The 10,546-nt window shown below is 50.5% G+C and overlaps 1 long non-coding RNA gene across 1 annotated transcript; it reads right to left on the bottom strand.

Annotated features, from left to right (window-relative positions):
- Positions 662–4,493, bottom strand: LOC106506104. Its single transcript, XR_001301153.2, has 3 exons — positions 4,356–4,493; positions 1,856–1,973; positions 662–1,195 (listed from the first exon to the last, which is right to left on the bottom strand). It is a non-coding gene; the product is annotated as an uncharacterized LOC106506104 (long non-coding RNA).

Raw genomic sequence — 10,546 nt, 5'->3', positions numbered from 1 at the left:
ATTTCTGTCCTGGAAAATGATGCTTATACAATGATGGTTCATAAAAGGTCACTGAATTATGTAAACAGTTGGTGTGAGGAGGCAAAGAGCTTTTTTTTTTCCCCTTTAGAAAATTGTTTAAATGCACATTTTTTTTAAGAGCGGCCGAGCAGCTGAAGCTAGTCAGCACGCCTTGGCTGTGTCGCCGATCTGCAGGGTGCTCTCAGGCAATTTCCCTTTGCAGGGGAAGAAAGGGAGACTAGGGGACATTCAGAGCCAAAGGTGGGTCAAAGAAGTGGGTCAGGAGGGCAGAGGTCACCAAGGCAGGGGGGACCAAGTTCTTTGCCAAAATGGCCCATGATGGGGCAAGCTTTGTAGGGAGATGAGCAAAGACAGGACACGTAGGGCGATTCAGAAAATTGGGAGGAGGGGAGACGCTAAAGACCCCAGGGGGTAAAGAGTTGTGCTAATGGAAGTGAATGAGTGGGAGCTTTGGGGGGGTCCCCAGAGGGGGTCATGGGATGTGAGATGTGAGACCTGAGCGGTGGTTGGAGGGGAGGGGGTGGAGAGAGGTTCCTGGAGCAAACACGGCTGAAGGACCACGGTATTAGATAAATTGTCTGGAATGAACAGAAAAGTACAATAAACGTAATGGCCATTCATTTATTTATTCACCCAACAAATACTTATTGAGCTCCAACTATGTACTAGACACGGTCCTAGGTGGTAGGGAAGCAGCGGTGCACAAAACAATGAGATTCGCCCCCTGGCAACGGCACCCTACAGGTTGGCTCTGAACCACGTTTCCTCTCAATTTTAGGTCTTAAGATATGTTGGTTTCAGTTCCCTTTTGTAAAATGAATATAGAAATGAGATGAATTCTGTCGGCCTTTTAGAGGGGGCCCATTCAGTGTGCTAGAGCCCCAGAAACACGCAGAGGAGGAGTCTTCAGGGGCTCAACCTGCTCTCCAGCAGCTGGAGAGTTGCCACCTGCAAGGAGGGCATGATAGAGATGGAAGGGACCAGGTCTGCAGAGGCGAGGAGACGCCATCCTTTTTAGAACCAGAGGGAGAGATGGGAAGATTGATGCTGCGATAGGCTATTTTGTAGTAGAGAGAGTATTCATGGAGCGTTCTTGGTGTTTTCTGCGGAGTTCTCCAGTCACGCTTTACTGGCCATCACCCTGTTGCACAGTGTGGACCAGGGCCGGTGGCTCCTGCAGAGATGAAAAAACTCAGCTGCTGTTCTCGGCAAGCTTACAGGTTGTAAAATCAGAGCTGGTCTTGAACACGGGGGGTAAAGAAAAGAGGCGCTCCTCCTGAACAACCACCCCCGACCCCCAGTGACGGAAGATGCTATAGGCTGGCTGCGGCTTTATCCTCCTCCAGAATTACCTGAAACCTGAGGCAGAAACCAGAACACCAGCCTGTGAAGGTTTCCCAGGGCTTAGCCTGAGGCCAGAGGAGCAATGGGGCCTGGGATGCTGGACAGAGACGCTGAAATGGCCTGTAGGGCTTCCAAGGAGGAGAGAAAGGAGGAGGGGGTGGCCAAAGGGGCTGCCGACTGGGGAGAGTGAGTGGTGGGGAGAGTGAGTGGTGGGGTGAGGGGGGCTCATCCTGGGAAGATGACAGAGACCTTTCTCTAAAGCCTTACCTTGTCCAGGAGAAAATGGATAAAGGACTTGAGAGCAAAGCGGTGTAAACCCTGGAGGCAGAGAAAGCCTGAGCTCACCGAGATGGGGAAGGGGAGGGATGGATGCCATATGGCTTGGGAGCTAGACACCACCACAGGCGCCTCTGCCAGTCTACCTAAGGGGCTGCTGGCCCCAGACCTGGGCCGGTGGGGGGGAGGGTGGTCATTCAGGCACTCAACAAACCTTTATTGAGCTCAGACCGTCCTGGTTTCTAATCTTTGCTCTGCCACAAGCTAGCCACTGGTCCTTGGACAGATTACGTTACATCTCCAAGCCTCGGCTTGGATACAGCTTTAATAACCTGGAGGATCACACAAAATAATGTATATGAAGGTCCTTCAGTGTGCTGAACAAGCCACCACGACATGCTAGCTAGTGCCTGTTTTTATTAAGAATTACGCCTAGTTCCACGGGAGGCACAAAGAAGAGCGAGATACTACACCCCTCCTCCCCTTCCTGCTAGGACTCCCTGTAATGAGGAGAGACAGATATAAACAAGGGATCGCAGCCAAGTAGAATAGAGTGGGGCCACTGTGAAAACAGTAGCTTGCCTGCTATGGGAGCCTGGAGGAGAAAATCATTAGTTCAGCCTGGAGAGGTCAAGGAGGACTTCCCAGAGGAGGGGACATTTGAGCTGGGTCGTTAAGCAGGTCAGCTAGCAGAGAAGGAGAAAGGTGTTACAGACAACCACCTTGGGCAAAACCCAGCAAGCAGCAAAAGCAGCGTAGGATTGGGGGTAGTGACTAGTGCCGCTGGCCAGCGCCTCCACTGCGGGTGGTGGGTAGAGGGCCGGAGGGTCAACTGGGGCGAGTCTGGGAAGAGCCTTGAGCCAAGGGACTGGGCTAAGGTATGTGGATGGAGTCCTGCCGCGGTGGGCTTTTCTGAGCATTTGTCAGCCTGGAGTGCCGTGCTCAGGAGAGACGCCTCTGGGCACTTGAGGACTAGAGCAGGTGCTTCGAGGAGGCTGTGGCTCCAGTCCCTCCCTGACTCTGCAGCCACGCAGCAGAGCTCCTCCATTCCCGATTAAGGACCCAGGGCCCCTCTGCCACAGTGTGTCAGCTCTGCCACCCAGAGCAGCAAGGTGCTGCTGCCACTGCCACCCACACTCCCCTGCAGCAGGGGAGAGGTCCCCTCACGAACACAGTGCCAAGACACTGAGGTCCAAGGACCCTCTCCTGCCATCCTGGGGGTGCTCCAGGCTGACCCCTGCACCAGTTTGGGGGCTGCCAGGAGGTGGTCTTGGACTCTTTCCCAGAAGGCGTGAAAGGACCATCCCCACCTGTTAATTTGATTTTCCTTTTCAAAAAGAGAGCGCGTTGCTGATGAAGAGTGATAAGTGCCTTTCACTGGTGAGGAAAGGATTTTAATAACGGCCGCTGATGACTCTTGCCCTGTTCCGCTGAGATACAGGGGCTCATTCTTCTTGCCTTTAATAATCCCATGTGAAGACATTGGGGAGGGAGCCGCCAGAGCTGGCCGCATCTGAGGCCGGTGATGGCAGCCCGGGGTCCCCCAGCTTGAGTCCTTTCCAAAGCCTCCCCTTCTTCTCTACTGGCAGACCCCGCTCTCCTTTCTTCCCCCTGGCCTCGCATTCCTCTGAGATGGTCACGAGGCTGGAGAGACCGAGTAAACAGGACCCTCCCTCTGATGAGATGAATGGGCTGGCTGGTGGGGGAGTGAGCTCCCCGTCACCCTGGCGGTGATCACATAGGCCGGAGATCTTGCCAAAGAGATTCGTGTCAGCAGATAAAATGTGGTTCTCAGACAGCAGTTTGGTTAAGAGTCTCAGAGGTCAGTAATGTTATTAAAAACATAGTGTCTGTCCTGCCCCTGAGCTTGAGTTTTCCAGGTTTGCAAAAGGCCAGGGAATTGCTGGACCCATAAGTCCCTTGGGAGACCCAGGCAGGAGGCTGCCAGCCACTCTTTGAGAAACTCAGAGATGAGTTCGGACAGGTTGCTGCCTCCGAATCTCCTGCTAACCCCTGGCTTTGCTCAGTGGGTTAAGGATCCAACGTTGCCACAAGCTGCAGCATAGGCCAAAGATGAAGCTGGGATCTGGTGTTGCCGTGGCTGTGGTGTAGGCTTCAGCTGCCGCTCCGATTAGAGGCCTAGCCTGGGAACTTTCATATGACACAGGCGAAGCACCCCCATCCCAAAAGAAAAGAAAAGAAAAAAAGGAAGGAAGGAAGGAAGAGAAATAAAGAGAGAGAGAGAGAGAGAAAGAAAGAAAGAAAGAAAGAAAGAAAGAAAGAAAGAAAGAGAGAGAGAGAGAAAAGAAAGAAAGAGAGAGAGAGAGAAAAGAAAGAAAGAGAGAGAGAAAAAAGAAAGAAAGAGAGAGAGAGAAAAGAAAGAGAGAGAAAGCCCTGTATTGCCAATTACTTCCCTTCCCCTACGCCTTCCAGTGTTTGGCCTGATGTCCTGCATCCCAAAAAAACTCTCCTCTCTCCACCCCACACCCCTGACCTCCATCTCCAAACTACCCCGTTTGCCACCATGCTCCAGGGCTCTCAGGCCTGTACGTGGAGCTTCCATTTGACTCCCTCTTCCCTCAGCCCTCACGTCCAGCCCCGGTGACCCCCTCCCTGCAGCCTCTCTGAGCTTCGCCCCTGGATTATTGTCTGGCCTCCACACCAGCCCCCCCGCTACCCCCGCCGCTTCATGCCCCGAAGCCTCCCTTCCCTACCTTCCTCTCTAGAACTCAGCCCTCCAACCCTCCACGGCTCCTGGAGGGCCAGCGTCCGTCACAGCCGCAACCCCCGCTGCTGTCGTCTTGCATTATCTTGCTTAACCATCTACCTTGGCTCCGACTGGCCTTCCAGGCTGAGGCGAAACTCCCCAGCCACCCTGGCCTGCATCTCTCTACTTCAGTGCCATGAACTCTCTTTGCTAGAGGCCCAGCCCATTCAACGTGTTCTTTCCAGCCACCAGGCCTCTGCTTCTGCAGTTTCTGCCAGCAGACGAGCCCTCCCTCCCAATCCTTCCTTCCCTGAAGATCTCCAGCTCCACAATCATTGCTCCCACAAAGCTTTCTCTCTTACCTTTAATTCCCTAAAGCTCAGGGTGCCCATTTGGCATTGCGCACCCGCACACTTATTTATGTGTCACCTTAGAATGAGTCTAAGGCGGTTTCAGGTCCATGTGTTTTTCTCTTCCCAGCCAGATGCTGTTGCTGTGGAAGAACCATATCCAGACCCTTTGCTCGGCAGCACCTCCGCAGAGAGGGGCTTTAGTAACTTTGCATTGAATGGAAACCGTTCCTAAATGACCATCCCTTTAATTACAATGAATGACTCCCAAGTCCAAAGCCAGTGGAGTGTGTGCTTTGTGGATGGAAGTGATCAGAGGATATAATGGGCACAAAGAACACAGGACTAAAAGGTGGGCCACCTGCTTTAACGATGACACATTTTCTACCGAGCAGTTGTGTGCATCAGGGCGAGTCAGTCCACTTCTCGATCCGGAGGGGTCCATCCTGATGTCTTGCGAGACCTTTGCCAGCCCTCACATCCTAGGACCTGTGCTGATCCACCCACCTTTTGCCCAGCTGATGGTCAAGGGCACGTGTATCCCTCTGGACCTTACTTTACTTACGTGTGACATGGAAACTACAGTAATAGTGACTAATTTATAGAGTTGTTGTAAGGAGTACATGCAACAATTCAGAAAGCCCTTGGCCTGAAGCTTGGCCCATAGAAAGTGATCAATAAATGGTAGCTCTTATTAGGTCACTTGGCCAGGGTGAAAAGTGTAGGGTGTGCCCACAGAAGAGAAGAAGGTAATCCCCCAGCGTTCCCATCCAAGTGGGAAGTCCCAGAGTCCGTGAAGCCATCTGAGCCCTGGAGAGGTCAGGCTGGGGCTTTGGTTCTAGGGCCCTGCCCTGCAGCAGCTGGAGCACCAACTGTCCCATTAATGACAGCACGGCTGGCAGTTGGGGTGACCCTGTTGTATCGTGCCATCGATTTTCCCATTACTCTTTAATGCTGTGTATTAAAGGCTTTGCAGATCCACTCTGTTACCTTCTTTCTTTATTATCTCCAGGACTTGCCCAACTGCTTGGGAGGATTAAACCGCCTAGATGCAGTAAAGCTCTTCTCAGAGCAAGACACCTGTTCTCAGGCACAGCTTGGAGTCCCTCCTGGCCTCCCTCCTCAATCAGGTACACACTGGCCAGGACCCTGCAGGGAGAACAGACTCTGCCTAGGGCCAATGCACACCTCGCTGCCAGCTGGAGAGGGAGATGCCAGCAGAGCCAGCTCCTCGCCCCTCTGCTAGGTGTCTCCTCTGCTCTCACCTGGCCTCAGCCTGCTTTGCGGAGTAATTGCCTTTGCTTGATCCTCTCTTTCCATGTTCCTCATCTTACTTCCTGTTGGACCCCCCCCCTTTCCCAGAGAGAACCCAAGAGTCATCCTCTGGCCCTGCCTCCTGGTGATTCCATTGAGTGTTCTGCTGAACACATCTTCACCAAAAAGCCTCATTCCGAACCTAAATTTTCTGTCATTTTCTTATTTGTGAAAGAGACAATATGTCCTCGTATCAGGACCAGGAGGAGGTGGGGTCCATATGGTTCTCTGAGCAAAAGAGGTCAGGGGAACAAGCACTGCTCTTATTTTAAGATATGACCAAAGATAATGAGATTCATGTTTCAGACAACAATTCATCTATGCAAATTAATTTTCTCCCATTCACCTTGAAAGATTCCAAGATGTACTGCAACCTATTTTCAACGGGCATCCTACTCAGCAAGTCTCCATCCTCTGAGGGTAGATTTGAGTTTTGAATATGATCAATCAGAATTAAGGCTGGTGAACTAAATAAGTGATCAAACAGAATGCTCTTCTCTTGCTTCACATTGATGCCAAGGAAGGGATGATTATTGTTATGCTGATACGAAGGGTTGTCTCCATGAGAAGTTCTAAAATCCACATTGGAATAAGCGTTGCTTCCCAAGGTGACAGCTTTGAAGGGAAATACACTTATATGATTAAGCGTTGATCTATTTGTATGTTAAGCAGAACTTTTGGGGGGGGAGGGCAGGTGAAAGAAATCCTTACAGAGGAAGACATCATTTACTGTCTCGGTGATGGAAACACCCACGATTAGTTCTTGTTTCAGGCATAGCTGAATCCAGAGGCTAAAACAACATATTCAGGACCTGGCCTTTCTTGATCTCTCTCGGGTCTTTTCCGGTGCTTTCTTTTCTCCCTCAAGCAGACCTTCCAGACACGGTGGCCCCCAGCCACTCAATCTTCTAATCCAATGGAAAAGACAGCCTCACTTTCCCCTCCACCTTAACAAAAGCCCCAGGATGTGGAGTTCTCTCTGTGGTGCAGTGGGTTAAGAATCTGACTGCAGGAGCTTGGTTTGCTGCAGAAGTGTGGGTTTGATCCTCAGCCCAGTGGGTCAAAGTGTCTAGTGTTGCTACAGCTGCGGTGTAGGTTGCAATTGCGACTTGGATTCAATCCCTGGCCCAGGAACTTCCATATGCCACTCAGTGGGGCCATTAAAAAGAGAAAAAGTAAAAAAAGTCCAAGAATGGATTGTCTTTGGCCTGGCTTGTGTGAAACTCTTCCCTAAACAATCACTGCGGTCAAGGGGTTGGAATTCCCAAATTCTAGGTCATATGTGCATTCCTGAAACCAGATTTATCCCACAGAGAAAGGGGTGGCTCCACAGAGAGAAAAAAAAAAAATGAGGAGCTGGTACCAGAAGAGGGACAAATGCCTGTTTGTCAGACAAAACCAACAGACACCCACTTTTTTTTTTTAAATGGGTTTCATAGTTGTCATATTAAAGGGATAGAATCACGAAAGCTTTTCTTTTAAATTTAACTTGATACTTATATTACAGCTCATAAAATAAATAGATATGTAGATATTCCTCAAAAGCAATTTATACTTGAGCAAAATAAAAGAGAAACTGCTTCATTCATTTCTGGTGGCATCTTACAGTGTCCTTACACTGATGTGTAGGACATTTGTCTGGAGACATTTTGGGGGGAGGTTTAACCAATTAGTATGAATTGTTCTCATTTGTCCTCACCTTTATACAACATCTGGCTGGCATGATGGGCAATACTCTATGGTTATAGAATATAAGAGTTAAGAATCCGACTCTAAGTCAGTTAAGAATCTAACTGCAGTGGCTTGGGGTGCTCGGGAGGTGTGGGTTCGATCCCTGGCCCAAGAAGTTCCCTCTGCCTCAGGCGCAGCCATGAAAAAGGAAAAAACTGAATATAAGAGTGGTTTTCAGGAGTTCCTGCTGTGGTGCAAGGGGATCAGAGGCATCTCTAGAGCGCTGGGATGCAGATTCGCTCCCCGGCCCACACAGTGGGTTAAGGATCCGGTGTTTGCACAGCTGAGGCACAGGTCTCAACTGCGGCTCTGACCTGATCCCTTCTGGGGAACTCCATGTGCTGCCAGGCAGCCAAAAAAGAAAAAAAGAAAGTGATTTTCCAAACCCCTTTTAGCCAGAGAACACCTCAAATGCCACCCCTCCAACTTATCAAACAGGTAAAGGCAGAGCTGCTCTGATTGACCTTGGGTAGGACACCCCAAGCCCACCTGCTAAGCTTCCTCCTTCTGCTGTTCCCTCCCCCTTTTCCCTCAGTCTCTGATTCACGACTGCAGAGCTCTGAGATGCCAAGAAACACAATTTGCAAACCACTGGAATATAGCGAAATAAGGGGCTCTCTAGAACAGTGTGAGGCTTTGGCTTCAGGAGCACAAAAGGAACATTTATCAGGCACTTACTGCTCAGGTTCTACACCTTCTTCATCTCGCTTAATGCCTATGACAACCGCCTGCGAGGTCACCGTTACCATCCCTTTGGACCCATGGGAAGATCGAGGCTCAGAGGGTCACAAAGCTGGCAAGGTGTGGAGCTGGGTTTGAAGCCAGGTCTTTCTACCTCAAGTTACCCCATGTCTGCTTGGATATTCATGGGTGCCTACGGTACGCCAGGTCCCGGCCTAGGGACTTTGATATGGACTGTTTCATTTGATCCTTAAAGACCCTTTCTCCAAGGGAAAAAATCCAAACCCCAAGGAGCACATATTGTGTGATTTTATATAAATTTCAAAGTCCATCTACCTAATCTACTAGGATAGAAATCCGATAGAGAGGTTCCCCTTGGTGGGGAGGCGGGTGCGTGGGTGGTACTGACTGGGAAGGAGGCAGAGGGAGCCCTGTGGAGCAGGGCCACGTTCTGGGTCTTGATCTGAGTGGTGGTTACATGGGTGTCCATATGTATAAAAATTCATGAGTAAACTTAAGATTTGTGTGATTTATTACGTGCGAATTGTACCTCAGTTCTCTTTTTTAAAAAACCCTCAAAACTGTATTATTTTTTTTTTTTAATTATCATAGGAGGGAAGTCCTGTTGTGGTACAGTGAATGAATTTTTCTAGCATCCATGAGGACACAGGTTCAATCCCTGGTCCGGCTCAGGGGGTCAAGGATCCGGCATTGCCTTGAGCTGTGGTGTAGGTCGCAGATGTGGCTTGGATCTGGCATTGCTGTGGCTGTGGTGTAGGCCGGTAGCTGCAGCTCCAATTGGACTCCTAGCTTTGGAACTGCCATATGCGGTACTTACAGCCCTTAAAAAAAAAAAAAAAAAAAGAAAAAATTAAAAAATGGAAAAATGGAAAAATTATCATTGGAGTTCCCATTGTGGCTCAGCAGGTGAAGAACCCAACTAATATCCATGAGGATTCAGGTTTGACCCCTGGCCTTGCTCAGTGGGGCAAAGGATCTGACTTTGGTGCAAGCTGCAGTGTAGGTTGAGGATGCAGCTTGGATCCCATGTTGCTGTGGCTGTGGCTGTGGCTATGGCGAAGGCCGGCAGTAGCTGCAGCTCCAATTTGACCCCCAGCCTGGGAACTTCCATATGCTGTGGGTGTGGAACTAAAAAAAAAAAAATTATCATTGTAAAAATGAGGAAACTATGGTTCAGGAAAGTAACTGGTCTAGATTCTTTCATCAGAATGGGAACCTTCCAAGGACTTTTTGAAGCAGTCCTCCTGACACAGGGGCCCGTCTAGAGCATTTCCAGTGACCTTTAGGTGGGAGCAGTTATGTCCATGGATTGTCATCTGGGAAGAGCTGTGTGTTGCTCAGGATGGTGGTGGGTCCCTTCAGATGCCCAGGACCCTGTCACCATCCCCGTCCTCCCCGACCCACGGCACCCCATCCTCTTCACTGTGAGGCTTAGGTTAGAGGGCTCCTTAGCTCTCTCTGATGTTCCTGTGTTGGTTCCATGGCTGTGCCAGCCTCCCTGGGGATGAGGACAGAGCACTGGGCAAGGCCTGGGCTGGGAGCCAGGGGAGGCATAGGGAGAGAGGGTGTAAGCAGGTGAGGGAAGGGAAACCAGGCCTTCCCCAGGGCCATCAGGGACACTCTGTCTCCTGCCAGAAGGCCTGGCCTCTGCTCTCTCCTGTACTCAGAGCCTCTTGGGCCCATCCCCATGCTCCCCAGGGAGCCCTCTGGGTGCCATATCTGCCTGTTCAAACCCTTCCTGGGTCCTCTTCATCTTCTCTGACACTATAGAAGTGCTTTCTATTTTTAGGTTCCATTGTAAGGGATACCCTGGGAGGCAGGCCAGGGATCCAGGGAGCTGGGAAACCACAGTCCCAGGGGTCGGATCAGCAGCCTAACAGAGTGGATAGAACAGCAGCAGCCTTGGCATTGACCGGGTATAAATCTAAGTCTGGTGATAAATCACTGTGAGACCCTGAGCAGACCTCTGGCTCCATGGCTCTGCAGTGCTGGGTTAAGGTCATGATCAGAGTGAAAGGCCTGCCTCCTTTAGAACCCTCCTCCTCCTCCTCAGACCCGTCTCCCATGAAGCTGTCAGAACCATCAACCCCAAACCCCAATC

This window comes from Sus scrofa, chromosome 14, assembly GCF_000003025.6.
Source record: "Sus scrofa isolate TJ Tabasco breed Duroc chromosome 14, Sscrofa11.1, whole genome shotgun sequence".
NCBI classification, from domain to species: Eukaryota; Metazoa; Chordata; class Mammalia; order Artiodactyla; family Suidae; genus Sus; species Sus scrofa.
Note: the sequence above shows the minus strand (reverse complement) of the source record. Positions and strands in the feature narration are given on the sequence as shown.